Genomic DNA, 15382 nt, shown 5'->3' on the forward strand with positions numbered 1-15382 from the left:
ATACGGCCTCTGGTCTGATAAATGAAATTTCATATAACTTGCTTAGCGTTAAGTGATCAGGATTTCAGTTTTCCAGAGTTCTAGTCCTGCTTGACCGAGAGAGAGATGAAAATATACTGGACTGGAATGCTTCTAGAAAAGGTGGAAGGAAGATACGGCAGTTTGCCTAGCCTAGCGCTTAACTTGGCGTGACACAAATGTAACCCCAAACAAATTAGGTTGTTTAATTAATTGCTGGTTTACTAAAGAGTTTAAGGTAAAGTAGTAAGAGTTATCGTGTTGTGTATTTCCTTGCAGCTCTGTCTGTGTAGAAACTTGCTGAGCGACTTAATAATATTTATGTACGGTGGGTAGATAACTCGCAAACTAAATATACGTATGGGTTAAATTCGCAGAACAGTTAACGGTGTTTAATTGCATTCCTGGAAGTAAACGCTCAACCCAGTTTGGTCCCAAGACCATGGCATAAATAAAATAAACCGTTTCTTACGAATGAAGAATACGAATCATAAAGGGAGTAACAAAACCTGTACAGCATAGGTAGTTTATCTGCTTATTGTGATGCAGTACAGTCAACAGCAGAAGTAAATGAGCGGCTACGGTACTCAAAATTATCTACACAGGGTTTTACTGTCTAGGTATTAAGAGAGTGTTTATAGGTTACTTAGAGTACCACAACCGCTCATCTACTACTGCTGCGGACTGTACTTTAAAATAATACGGGTTCTATTCTTGCTTTTGTAATTAAATAGAATGTCCAAGCATGTACGATCAATCGATGGTTGGCTGGCGATTACATTACCAGCATAACACGGAGTTAATTACGCGAGCAAAATCTAGGTTTAAATTTAAGAGTGACTGCACCAAGTTACTTTAACTACTTATGACTTATGACTATAACTAACGCCAAATCCAGCCGTCTATCTAATCACAGGAATTTGACGGCTGTTTGTCAATGGTTATCCTTGACAACCGGATAGCCAAGTGGTTAGAGAGAACCTGACTAGGTCCCGGGTTTGATTCTCGGTCGGGGCAGTTATACAGGGTGACTGGTAATTCGACCTATTCCTTGTACTCGTAAGGGGTTATTCTAGAGCACAGTTGCAATGTTTTTGGCCCAGTCAACCGGGGGTCGGAATTCAGTAGTTCTCGAGTTATTAGAGATTTCAGCTTTTTTCGAAAACACAGAGAAACGAACGCGCCACAAACAAACCAATTTCGGGTCAGGTACGCCTTTAGCTCAGGGTTGTTATGGGAAACGAAAGTATGACATTCAATTTTATGCAACATATTAGTGAACCATTTGTCTGAATATGTTTGCTCTCGGGTCTCGGGCGTTTAATATTTTTTATCTACATAGTATGTTTGTCCATTGCCTAGTACCCATAGTACGAGCTTTGCTTAATTTGGGACTAGGTTAGGTTAGTAACTAATATATACAACTATGCCATTATATTTAAGTTATTTTATTTAATGAAAAATGGTATTTAAGAATGAGATGGTTTTCAAAATTGTTTTTATGGATGATCAAATGTCATAAGAACACCTTAAATACTTCAGCTTATTTTTATTTATATACCTTAGTAATAAAATATCTATATACATTATGCATGTCCAATTTATTAAAAGTGTAAACAAACCGATTTCGTCAAAATTCTTGTTTAAACACCCACTGGATCGAATTAATAACACATTTATCTATAATTCGTGTCTTTTAACTAGATGTCTAATCACTTTTTTCACCAAAATTCACTTGATTTCAATATTTATTTTTCACTAGCTGTTGCCCGCGGCTTCGCCCCCGTTGTATTTTTTCTAAATTTTCTTCAATAAAAACCTTCTCCTTACAATAACGAACACAACAAAAAAAGAATTAGTGAAATCGGTCCAGCCGTTCCCGAGTTTTGCGCTTAGCAACACATTTTACGATTCATTTTTATTTATATAGATTTGAAAAATCTTCGTCTAAATCTGACGTTATTAGCGTAGATGGTGGAAAATTTGTCATTTTAAAAATCGATTAATGCGCGGACTAATAAGCGATTTTTATTTAATTTCCTTAAAATTAAAAAATAGTTACTGCTTTTATAATTGAATAAACAGTCTTTGGAATTAAATTAAGTATTGTAAATAATAAAATACAAAAAAATACGTTAATCTATTCAATTAATAAATAATCGATTTACTGCACAGATTAATTATTTTGCAATAGGGTCTAGGTTTCACATCACTAAATGTCTATGGTCGGGTTAATGGCGTCTTTGTTTAGGTACGCTTGTCATAAATTGGATTGGAATACAATATACGCTATTCGGCATTGACTTGTCAATGAATAAAGTGAATATGTATACCTACGTAGTATTAATTATGTACTTAGTAGCCAGTTACATGTTTTTTACCGATGCTTGTAAATTGAGCACCCATTGATAACTTCGCGATTAACTACGAGTAGGTACCTACTTATGTTGCGTGAATGAATTCAAATTTACAAACTAGTAAACTGAAGATGACTTAAAATAACAATATGCTATTTTTACTAGTTTTTTTTATGCTGACATATTATTATCGTTGTTCAATAATTGGATGATGAGTTTAACTAGAAATATTCACAAGACTAAGTTTAAATACAGAGCTAGTAATCCATTTATTACATCATAAATAATTATTGGTCTGAGTTATTAATCCCACTTCGTATATATTATTGGATGAGGAAAATATGCAGCAAGCTACGAACGTTTAAAATTAGAATAAGCTTAACGTAGGTAGGTAGTTAAGTATGTGTACATACAGAAAACATGTACTGATTATGTAAGATGTAGGTATTAGGAACTCACGGTATGAACATGATGCTAAGTAGTAAGGTATTAAATTATCCTTGCGAATTTGAGATCCGAGTGGAAGTAGTGCTTTAAAAGATAATTACTCAGCTCAGACTTATAATTTTCGAATGGTGTTTGACATGTGCGTTTTGAAATCGCCCACATCTGTCTTTTACACACCAAGGGGTTCAAAAGGCACAATTTTAAGTACCTACTGTGTTCATATCAATGCCATTCCTCATTCCCAAATTACAATATTACCTATATTAAGTTATCCAGGTAACTGGTGCCTTTTATTCTATACAAATTCATCTTCAAACCTCTCGCACTTGGTTTTGCACCAGAAAGGCGTTTGTGGGTCCCTACCCTAATTTATTTATACAGGACTCTCAGAAGCAGGTAGGTAGGTAGACGCAGACAAAAACGGGCACAAAGGGTTCAAGGAAGTATTTGAAAGGGACAACGGGCTAAGGGCCCAGCCAAACGAGCTATTTATTATGAGACTGAAATACCGACTCACAACTCAACAAATTGCTTATTTACATATGCTCGTTTAGTTGCAGTGGTCCTTAAACGAAAATTTGGATAGATTGCTAAGATTTTACATTATCCTACGAGAAGTAGTCAGGTTTGAATTCAAATTTCGATGCTCTAAATTGCAAGTCAGCGATAAAATCAATAGAAGTTTATTATATTTTAATTATTTAGAACTTCTTTGGGTTTACTGTATCTACATGTTACCCTATATCAATTACAATTCACATAGGTCACTGAACTTAAAGAGTTCAAGATACACGCATTGACCACATACAATGTGAAAGTATTAAGAACCTTGTTTTTAATAAGCCAATATTATCAAGTAACTAATTAGGTGAAGTGTGCGCATTCGGTACAGTTAATGACTCAGGAATGTGTGATGTGTGTGAAGTTTCCAAATGTTCATGGTATAAAATGTATGTAGATAAGAGTAAACTAAACACGAATTTAATTGTACTACTGGCGAATATGTAAGTTAAATGTACGCTATAATATGTCAAACGTGTTGGCATTTGGCGATATGTTACAGCTGCGACATAAAACCGTGGAATTCGTAGTAAATATTGGCAAACCTAACTCAGGAATCATACGCCGAGATCGATCGCTTCGGTAAACCAACCAAGCGACGAAACGTCGTCCATATGTCCATGTGAGTTTAGCGGAGCGGCTCGTTATGCAGTGCACTTTAATAAATGAGAAATTACACATTTTCTGACAGAAACACTCACCCTTTTCAACGTATCTCGAGTCGGCTGCTGGCAGACTGTATAGGTTATAACTGAAGCACTGTGCCACGTGCTTTAAAAATAGAATAAAATACGACACGTCCACCCGACACGCGAGTTAAAATCGTAATGAAATGAACTTCGTGAACGCGAACGAACGGGCGCTCATATTGCCGTGACGCGACGCCGGGTGTGTTCAGCCGAATACGAGCCTCGCTAGGTGGCGGCGGTCGGCGCGTCGGCGGGAGCACCGGCAACTGACTCACAATGTTGCATCATGTCGGGCACACGCCACACACCGCACTCTGTGGTGCTGCGTGCTGCGAATAATGGGATATCCCGGCAGGGATGGGGTGCCAACCACTGTTTGCCTCAACTCACTGTTTGACCTTGACCGCTATAAAATAACTAGGTTTAGCACAGAAGTCTGTGCGCTGTACGACACTCGTGAGTTAATACTGATATACTTACTTACTGTGATAAAGGGGTTCCTTGGGTCAGATTAGCTAGCTACATATTAGTAATCTGTGGGTCAGATTTAGAAATTAGCAACTAAATAGCCACCAACTAGCAGACCAAGTAGAGGTAGGTAAGGTATGGTATGGTATGGTTATCGAAGTAGGGTAAGATGGGAACACGCACCGCTTTAGATGCCTTAAGTACCTTTCAGGTAATTGTTTGTTTACTTAAAATTCGTTATGGCGACGCTAGTACCTACTAGGTATAAATTCCTAACTAAGTCAGAGGCCGTATTGCCTAATGTTTCTGACGCTCGCGATCGCAATCAAATGACAGATTTCGCATACAAAAACTGTCATTTGATTACGATCGCGAGGGTCAGAAACGTTAGGCAATACAGCCTCATGTATGATTAGGCTCTTGATGACCGTGTTACTAACTTTATTGACGCCTTCGACATTTGAAGATTGATGTAGGTAGATAGACGTAGCTACCTACCTAGGTAAAACTAAGTATTAATAAATCTGCGATGGATGACGTAACGTTTGTAGTTATAGCCGGTTTAATAAGATTGAACCACGATCTTAAAATTTGTCTGACAGGAGCTCTCTAATGAATTGCATCATTGGTACTATTAGCTACAACTTTACTGTTTAGACAGCCAGAGAAATAAGAATGAATCTATGTATCTATAGTGTACCTGACATAGATAATTTGATTTAGGTCATTCATTAGGACTGCTCGTCAAAATCATGGTAGTTAAGGATGAGTTAAGGTTTTTGAGAAGCGATCGCGTACCGGAAGGCAAAGTGTTGTTAGGTAGACCATTCTTATGGTGGACAGCACAAACTAGATAGTGTTGGATAGATACTTACTTCGGAAAGGCCTGTTTCACGTGTGGACGTCTTCCGGTTGGTATGAAATGACGATGATGATGATGTATGTGGGCTTCACGTAATGGTTGCCAGGTTGTCATTTCAACAGTCTACTCAAATTATTAACGGTACGATATTCTGAATATAAATGAGGTCGCTCTGTTACGTAGTCCATGCTTGATTGAACGCTAAGCTTGAATTATACAGGATGATTGGTAGGTCTTAGGTATGTTTTTAAATGCGTAAGCGTAAGGGTATCATTATGATAATTAAGAAGCTTTACGTCATTGCAGAAACTTAACGTTGACGTTTCTTCTGGAACACTCCGTACTTTTTACATGAGTTTAAGTAAAATGAAAATTGTTGTTGATTTCGTCTAATGCAGCCAAACATCATCATATTGTATCGGATATAAATGTACTGCATCTATGCTGCAGCAGGCCACAGCATCGATCATTGATTGCCAATAGCATGAATAGATTCTACGTAATTTTTTGCTTTCTTCGCTTTCTTTCTTTGCTTTTTGTTGAAAATTGGCGAGTCGCATGTGGCATACGGGTAGGAGGTTGAGGATAGCTTCTTAGTCTAATGTGCCATCGCTCATAGGAGATTAACACAAATGCATCTGATATAGCCGTAATATATGAAATATATCTAAATCTTCGGAAGTATTCGTCAGAAGGCACAAAATGATTATGTCAGCTTAAACGGCTTATAGGTCCATACCTAAGTAGATCAGACTCTAGTCTAGGTAGATCAAGCTCATTTAGTTAAAACTACTTTTAAAATACTCAAGGATGTTAGGAATACATAAAACGAAATTCATGCGTAATTGATCCCTAAACAGTGTTAATGCATGTGTTAAGATCGATTTTCGAGGTAAGCCTATGACTTTCATTTTCTCAGCATTAATTAAAACAATACCGATAATAGGCGATAACGGAAGCGAATCGCATTGTGTTAAATAAAAATCCGTTTTTCGAGAGAACTTATGACGTGAAGGTATCAAAAACAAGACAAGACCGGCAAATATTATTAAGTACTATTATTAATTATTAGGCATATACTTATAATACATGTTTATCCATCCGTGACAAGAACAAAGACCCGAATATTGGCATCACTAGCGTAATTTTTGGTGAGTTCCTTGCCCCTACTACCCGGTAATAATAGTGCATTCGTCAACAACTGGGAGGATGCCAATTCCGTGCTTTACCTACAGCCCTATTCCTATATGCATAAGTGTAACGTAACGTAACTGATTGTTTATTGGCGCGTGCAAAAGCAGGTCAGCAAAAGGCCTTATCTGTACTTTCATGAGCGTATATTCCAATAATTTTTTTTCAGGTTGTTGGCGTGCCTTGGTAAAGCCGTATGACGAACGGCTGGCGCGTCTTACGTCAGCTCATTCTTCGCTACTACAGGCACGGCACGCGCGTAAAAGTACCGTTGCTGGACCACTCGCGTCTATCATTAGCGATCTACAAGTACTTACCTTGGAAAAGTAGAACACACAAAGTTGAATATCCGTTGTAGTGTCTGCACAGATCGATTGTCAACTATTTAGTCCAGTAACAGTCAACGGAAGGCTGTTACACTAATTAGTACCTTCCTCGGAGGAAATAAGACTGGAGCTGGAGTACGCATGAATCACTAGTTCGAACGTTTATTTTTGTCGCTTTTGATGGGGGACGAATTAACTTTTTTTTTTCATTTTCATTTCTTTTTCATTTTTCATCAAGACGTCACACTATTTTAAATTTCAAGCAGCACGCCCAAAATTGTATTATGACATTTAGATATTGTTTCATGGCTTTTCAAATTTTTAGTAAGTAGATGGGTAGGTACACTGTGAAGAATAATTGGTTGTGAAATTATAAGTGGCAGGGGTGGTGCTATTGGGGGGCTTATTATTATTATAATTCACATTCGTATTTCACGAGCGTACCCAAGTGTAGCGACGGTATCTTCGAGTCGACAAAAGTAAAAACCGGCCAAGAGCGTGTCGGACACGCCCAAAATAGGGTTCCGTAGCCATTACGAAAAAATTAAGTAATACTTTTCTAAGGATTTCGTATGTTATACGGAATCTTCCAAGTTTAGGTATATTTTATACCTTAGGCTGCTATTTACCCTTAAACTAGTAATAGTTCTCAAGCAAACATAGCCGTTCTAGTTTTCCTTAAAAGTTTGATATACTTTACTACCATCCTGAATTTAAAAAAAAATCCATCCACCGGTTTAGATTTTAGAGGAGAGGGGACGCTCGATTTTTATGAAAATTTGCACTTTAAAGTTGAATATTTCGCAAACAAATCATTTAATCGAAAAATCGTCGTAGCAAACCCCTAATGGTTTTAACAGATCTATCCAAAGATATGCCACACTATAAGGTTGGATGAGAAAAAAAAATCACCCCCACTTTACGTCTATGGGAGATACCCTAATATTTTTTTTTTTAATTTTTTTATTGTACAATTTTGTCGGTATAGTTTACATATATATATATATAGCATATAGTCTGAGCAAAGGCGACGGACAGACAGTCAAACAGACATACCGACATGGCGAAACTATTAGGGTGCCGTTTTTGCCATTTTGGCTCCGGAACCCTAAAAAGCCACCCGTCAGAGAGCTTGCTTTATTCCGTCCTTATGTGGCATTTTATACCGCTCAACATAACTTATAGCATTCCTAACCTAACCTTATTCTATTTCGGGCAAATTAAGATGGAAGGAAGCCAATTAAGGCTTCTTGTCTTGTCAAAAAACGGCTCAGACGCAAAGAAAATCATTGTCATTGTCAACACGTCAGTCTTTCTCCTCCAACTGTACAAATTTAAAATTCACAGTGCTTTAGTTTTACTGTCATACTGTGTAATTTCATTGAATAAATAAATAAATAAATTGAGTCATATAGCCGGGTCCATATTGGCCCCCATAGAAAAATGATGCCTATTTTTTATTTTACTACCGATTTGTGTATGAACACAAAATTGAAATGAATTATTATGAAATAATCACTTCGCATTATTTTTTATCCTCATGTATACATTTTTGTTTATAAATTTGAATTACTAACAACGAAACTCATGACAGTGATCATTTTTAGGGTTCCGGAGCCAAAATGGCAAAAACGGAACCCTTATAGTTTCGCCATGTCGTCTGTCTGTCTGTCTGTCTGTCCGTCCGCGGATTTGCTCAGGGACTATCAATGCTAGAAAGCTGTAATTTTGCACGGATATATATGTAAACTATGCTGACAAAATGGTCCAGTAAAAGATTTAAAAAAAATTGTTTTAAGGGTACCTCTCATAGACGTAAAGTGGGGGTGTTTTTTTTTTCTCATCCAACCCTATGGTGTGCGGTATCGTTGGATAGGTCTTTTGCTAAGACGACTTTTCGATTCAGTGATATGTTTGCGAAATATTCAACTTAAAAGTGCAAATTTTCATAAAAATCGAGCGCCCCCCCTGTCTAAAATCTAAACCAGAATTATTAGTAGTTTAAGAGTAAATAGCAGCCTTAGGTATAAAATATATCTAAACTTGGAAGATTCCGTATAAAATACGAAATCCTTAGAAAAATATTACTTAAATTTTTTCGTAATGGCTACGGAACCCTATTTTGGGCGTGTCCGATACGCTTTTGGCCGCTTTTTTACTAATAATGTCATTGTCATTCATTACCTAAGGTCATTACTAATTTCATTTCATAATGTTGTTTTTAAGAAAGTTTTCTTCATAGCACACAAAATAATGGAATTAATAAGAAAATAATTTAAGTCATAATATTGTTTTTCATCACGGTAAAAATAAGAAAATCAAAATAAGTCTATTCAAAATAAGATTTACTTATATCGTTAATTTATTTATGTTATAAGTATTAGTTAAAACATTTGTTCGGTCCTGGCGCTTCGCCGGCTGCTACCGCGGCACGCTATATTCATGCCAAATTACAGCTTTCTAATAGTACTAACGGTCTCTGAGCTTAGCTGCAGACAGACAGACAGACGGACAGACATGGCGAAACTATAAGGGAACCCTTACTTACCCTAATAGTTCACTACGGAACCCTAAAAAGTGGATGTTGCTGACTTGCTTCTATATCTCAATTCTTGCAAAATGACAACAACGACGTAGTAAACTACTAAGTAGGTACTGTTGATTGCGGAAAACAAGTGGAAAACCGATAGAGATCGCTATGACGGGAAAATAAGTTTTGGATAATTGTATTTTCAGTTTTAAAAGTAGCAGCTTATAGTGCTTTTATATTGCATAGTTATCGGGTTTGTATAGGTACAGTCGATTTCCTAAATTTAAATACGACTATTTTTAACGGCGTAGAAAAGCGTGTTCAAATATTTTTAATTGAATTTTGCTTACAAGTATAAAAACTCTTGATATTTTACCTGTTCTCAGCTTATATTTAAATGCGGATCAAATTCGACTTCCAATATTCGACTAAATATGCATTGTCAATTATTCCAATTAGTTACATGTGAAGCTAATAAAAGTGTACGAGTATTATTTAATATGCTTTAAAGTATTTACTTAATATAGCTCTAGTCTCTATGTCTCGCTCATATATGTACTTAATTAATAATTAATACTCAAGCCAAGTCCATCGTGAAATTTGTTTAACAAGTCAGAGTAAAATATGTAGTTTGCACGCTAAAAAGATTATCCGAGCATAAGATACATTCACGTTAAATGCGTTGTCATCGCTTGACCTTTGGATTATTAGTCGCGACTGCCATCGGCCTTCAGGGATGTTAAACTAAAATTCGAGGATCGGTGGCAATCAGTTAACTGAGATGAGGTCACCTCGCCGGTTCATTGTCCTCACCCTATTAATCTAAACTACTTTTTAAACGCGTCTTGAAAGAAACTTATGAAAAATCTCAGCCGCCATTATTAGTAAATAATGGTAAATATGTATCAATGACAACTAGGCTGCGTTTCACAAAAAGAAATGCTCCATTTACCTATCCTCGCACAGCACATCTCTGGTGGAAACAGCTGAGCGGAGCGAGGCGAGCTAAATGAAGCGTTTCTATTGGTTAACGAAAAACACCTTCCTCGCAACACATCGTCGCACATTATTGGCGGTAACACTGCTTTAAGGTCATCCCACATCTATCGAAATGGAATCGGCGGAATCGGCTTAACCGATCAAAAAGTTTTTTCACGCAATAAGTGATATGTACCTACCTAATGTAATGATTTTGACCTTGTGGCTGTATTTTCAAACGCCCGAGCGCTTGCGATCGCATTCAGTATCTCATTCTAAAGTCATCCTATACTTTGTAACAGAAAGATGTGGAGAAAACGATTGTGTTTTTAAGTAGGTTATACAGTAAGGCCTCTACTATTACTTAATGTGATTCTAAGTAGGTCAGACAGTAAGGCCCCTACTATTACAAATTCTGTGCCTCTGCTCGGCTTTGTCCGGCCCGCCGTCTTGGGGAGACCCATTGATAGGTGTTCAGCTCCTGAAAATACTCAACCATTTCATCATTGTTTAGGCATGACTTATCTTACTTAATTTACTTGCATAAAAATATGCGAGCACGACGCTGCTGATATATGTAGATAAATTAAACTTTAACTCATTTGCTTGTTAAAAATACGAAAGTGTGGCTATAGTACACCTCACTAAATACAGTTTGCATTTACCTAGCTTGGGCGAAATTTCGTAATTCGCCAGAAAAAATCACCGGTCTCAATAGAATATAACGTCTAATGCAAAATTCTCTTAAATATTGAGTCTGAAATGATATGATGAACTAGCAAATTTCACCTACAGCAGCCATACTATAGTACTTACCTTATTCTTTCGGCTGATGCAAGCTTCAAGCGTCGTTTCACGGGCTCGTTGCCTGCAGGGCTACTACGAAACTCGAAGTTCGTTCGTGCCGTCCCTATCGCTCTCGTATTAAATAGTATGTCAGAGGGACCGCACGACACGAACTTCGAGTTTCGAGTTTCGTAGTAGCCCTGCTGGCGCGGCCATGGACAAAGCTTTATTTCTAATAGATTTCGGAGTTTCTACAGTTTAGCAGATGTATTTATGGTAAAAAATATATACACACAAATTTATAGTAAAGTAGTAACTTAGTACTTACATATCTACGTGGTCATAGTAATAGCATAAAAATATATTTTGATTGAGCAATAATATCAGCAACAGCTCGTAAAGAAATGTGTATACCTACATGAAATTTCGAAGATATTAATTTAGATATTCAGCATATTACGTTTCAAAAGATACAGCCGACTAAACAGAACAAACAAACGGCCGGACTGCGTATTCTTAGTGATAGGGTTTCATTTAATGTGCTTGGAACCCTATTAGGCAAAGCTCTGCGCGGCGTAAAAAATAAGTACAAAAAATCTCAAGGCACGTTAAAAAGGCATACTTACCTTTTATGCACCTGTCGTAATTTATAATTCATTTATTGCTTGAAATAAATAATCGTAATTAATTATTATTTTTTACTTTTGAAAATATGAAGCCTTTTTTTAAGTTCCTTTAAAAAATAAGTGGATTTTACATGTGTTACAAAGAACTTAAATAGAAAGACTAAATTATGAAGTAAATACGCTTAAAGCAATTTCGCCTGATTTTTACAGGAGTCTAACAACAGGTAGCATGGTGTACGGTTGTGTCACTCTGAAGATGAGCTCTGGTTGAGTTCGAAACGCGTCAGTGTAGTGTGGTGGTGGTGATAGATGGGTTTGTGTGATTTGTGTGTGTTCTTACAGTGTGGAGGTGGAGGAACTGCATGAACACGCATATTTTGCATAAGCTTAGCTATCGTAAGGTCGCGGGTGAGCAAGGAAATTATTTCAGTTCATTAGAATTATGAAAGTTTATTTTTTATAAAATTTTACTGTCGCGGTGATAAATTTTGGTGGATAATTGAAGAATATATTTGCTTATTTGTATTAATGTTGATTTTACTTAGAGCGAAGGTGTTAGGTGACTGGGCGGGGTATAAACTTGTGAGCAAAAATTTGATCAAATAATATCTGTACACGACTATTGTTAGCGGCGTAAGCGCGTGATCAGATGTTTTTGAACAAATTTTTGCTCACAAGTTTATGAACTCGGCTGATGGACTGTACCTATAAAGGCGTTCATAAAAAAAACTTTCGTTCAAGAAAAGCATTAGGTACTCGCGAAGCGTAATTAGAGTAAGTAATTATGTTTTGTACGCATATTATCATTGTATGAAACGTAGATGTGACGTACTCGCATCTACCTACCTACACTTGGTTTATATATATGATTTATTACCTGCGTATAAGCGTTCTCAGATTTACTTACGACAGAGACACGTTTTTGACACTACTTGGCATATTTCCAAATAGTGTCTCTGATATTATTTATAACCGCGCCTTAGATACGTAAACTCTCTTATACTTGAACACACTTATCTTATTGTACTGTACTCGTACCTCCATGTCTTACCAAACATCTCACAATATTAGAGTTGTGGATAACACTCATTTTCAAGGTTTAAAGACTCGAGCCCTTAAGACTCCAGAGTCTTAAAGACTCGACTATATTTGACTTTAGGGTTTGAGTCTTTAAGCCTCGAAATGAGCGCTTTTCACAACACTACACAATATTCTAGCATGTTCTCATAGACCGGGAGATGGTGACACACAATATTAGATCATCTGTACCAGTATGGCGCTTCTTCAGGGGTCTAATTACGGAATGACAAAAAAGAAAATGATGGTCATAGAGCTATTAGTCGCTATCAAGAACAAGAATAAAAACTACTTTTGTGTTAAAAATACATGTAAAAGAAATAGTCTTCAGAATAAAATAAGTTTAAAACCAGTCAAGTGTCGTGTCCTTTCACGTGCAGTTTATAGTCTGTATCACTGAAATAATATGTGACACTACAAAGCGTGCATAAATATGTATCAGATGCGACTCTATTTCTAGGGTCGATAGAACGCGTCAGATATTTTTGCATGGTCTGCTGTGGCAGATATTAATGCAGCTAGGTGACTGTACTATAACATATGGCAAATATGCAATGATAAGTTAGTTTTGATCAAGTAAGTAGCTATTACAGTCTCAGATTACAGCTAAGCTTAATTAAGATAGCTTAAGCTGTAACAGTTTTCTTTTTAAATTTGCTTTGTATTAGTGCTAGCGGTACGCCAAAAAAAGCTGCACATGGTGTTAAAAGCATGAAAATCGGAACGATTGATCTTTAGGCCATACGAATCAATTTGACCCGTAGCAAGAAAAAAAAACAAAAAGGAGAGGAGTTATGTCGTCATCTTTTTATTGTATGGTTTTTTTTGTTCTGAAACCTATCGTGTGTGGTATCTAATAAAAGAGCTTACTAAGCCGATTCAAAAAATATATCACATTATATTTCAGTCTCTTTTTTAAATTAAAATAAAAAATGTTTTCAAAACATACCAAGTTTGGGCTCCACCAGATATGATACGGTTGAATCATTATTTGTAAAATATATACCTAAAATAATATGTAATGCTTAGCAACTGTGTTAAAGTAATTGAAATTCAACCCGTGAGTTACTTGTTATTGCGTACTTAGTAGCTCCGTTGATGAAATGTAGTCTTCATCATCTATCACATCAGTTCCACTTCACCAAATGATGATTTTCAAGAGCAAAGACACAAGCTACTACTAAATATATCAAAATTACCATTGGTGTTCCTTCAAAATTTGAAGAGTTCCTTCGATTTTCTTAGGGTCCCATCATCAGATCCTGATTTGGTTGCTTATGCTGGGACCTAATTAAAGGCATTTCTATATGTATGGAAAAAAAAATCGGTTCATAAATTTCTTTTAAATTTTTTGTATCACCACTATGTCCGCGAGATTAATTTTAGAAGTACAGCTTCTTAGCACTAACTGTATCTACAAGCCACGGACGGATATGGCGAAACTATAATAAGGGCTCTTCGTAGGGACTACGGAACTAAAAATATATAAAATTTGTTTTATTTCTACAATGTTTGTACCTTTCATAAATGCAAAGCAGCCAACAGTTTATTTCCAGCCGCGCTACAACCTATTTTAAATAAGGTCTGTTTAGAATTCAGATCATTCGGTCTGTTTTGTAGATTGGATTTTAATTCACATGAGTAGGCCAAAAGCATGCGATACCTAGTTGCTATTAATAATGTTGTGTTGCTCATTTTTGTTGTCAGCGATGGCCGATGAGCCCACTACCCACGCGAACGGCAAAGGTCATTCAGCAGCGTTATCCGAGCTATAATGCCACATTGTTCTCCTAACAACTAATAAGTCTAAACTAAGGGGCTATTTCACCATCCATTGATTAGTGTTAACTGACGGTTAAATGTGATGCTGTCTCTATTTGTTTTGTTCGAATAGACGGAGACGGCATCACATTTAACCGTCAGTTAACACTAATCAATGGATGGTGGAACAGACCCTAAACCAAGCAGTTTAGTATACACATTGCAATTAGATGCGTCCCGTAGAGTATTTATCGCTGCCCCAGATCGAGATTGGTTAGCAAATCTAGTTCCTATTAGTTCACTTAAATTTTATTGTCATCATACTACTGGTTCCCTTCAAGTCTTCTTTGGATATTATCAACAAGTACTTAGGCAGTTATTTGTTAATCATCTTGTACAGTTGAGAGTATTCAGATTCACGAGTGAAAAAAAAAACTGGGCCACATCAAATCGGTTTCTACTTGGGGGCTCAAATCTATCGAGAAAATTTAATTAGATAATTAATCGTGTTTTCCGACTTCCAATTCACTAGAACACATATTAGCATCAAAGAGAATATAACCACTACGTTTTATATTAGCATATTACGATTTCATTTTCATACTTTACCTGCTTTGCTCGTTCACAATATTGAAAGAAAAATAGGCAAAAAATCGAATGCCTCGTCTTAAGTGCAACTAAATAAAAATAATATAGGTACAGTGA

At 36.5% G+C, this 15382-nt stretch overlaps 1 protein-coding gene across 1 annotated transcript in view; it reads right to left on the minus strand.

Annotated features, from left to right (window-relative positions):
• path (solute carrier family 36 member pathetic) overlaps positions 1-4317 on the minus strand; it is a 30086-nt gene extending 25769 nt beyond the window's left edge. The window contains exon 1 of the mRNA XM_074096942.1: positions 4085-4317. The gene's annotated coding sequence lies outside the window, so the exon portion shown is untranslated. The remainder of the gene's footprint in view (positions 1-4084) is intronic.
• Positions 4318-15382: the final 11065 nt, after the last annotated feature.

The sequence above is a fragment of the Choristoneura fumiferana genome, chromosome Z (assembly GCF_025370935.1).
Source record: "Choristoneura fumiferana chromosome Z, NRCan_CFum_1, whole genome shotgun sequence".
Taxonomy (NCBI): Eukaryota; Metazoa; Arthropoda; class Insecta; order Lepidoptera; family Tortricidae; genus Choristoneura; species Choristoneura fumiferana.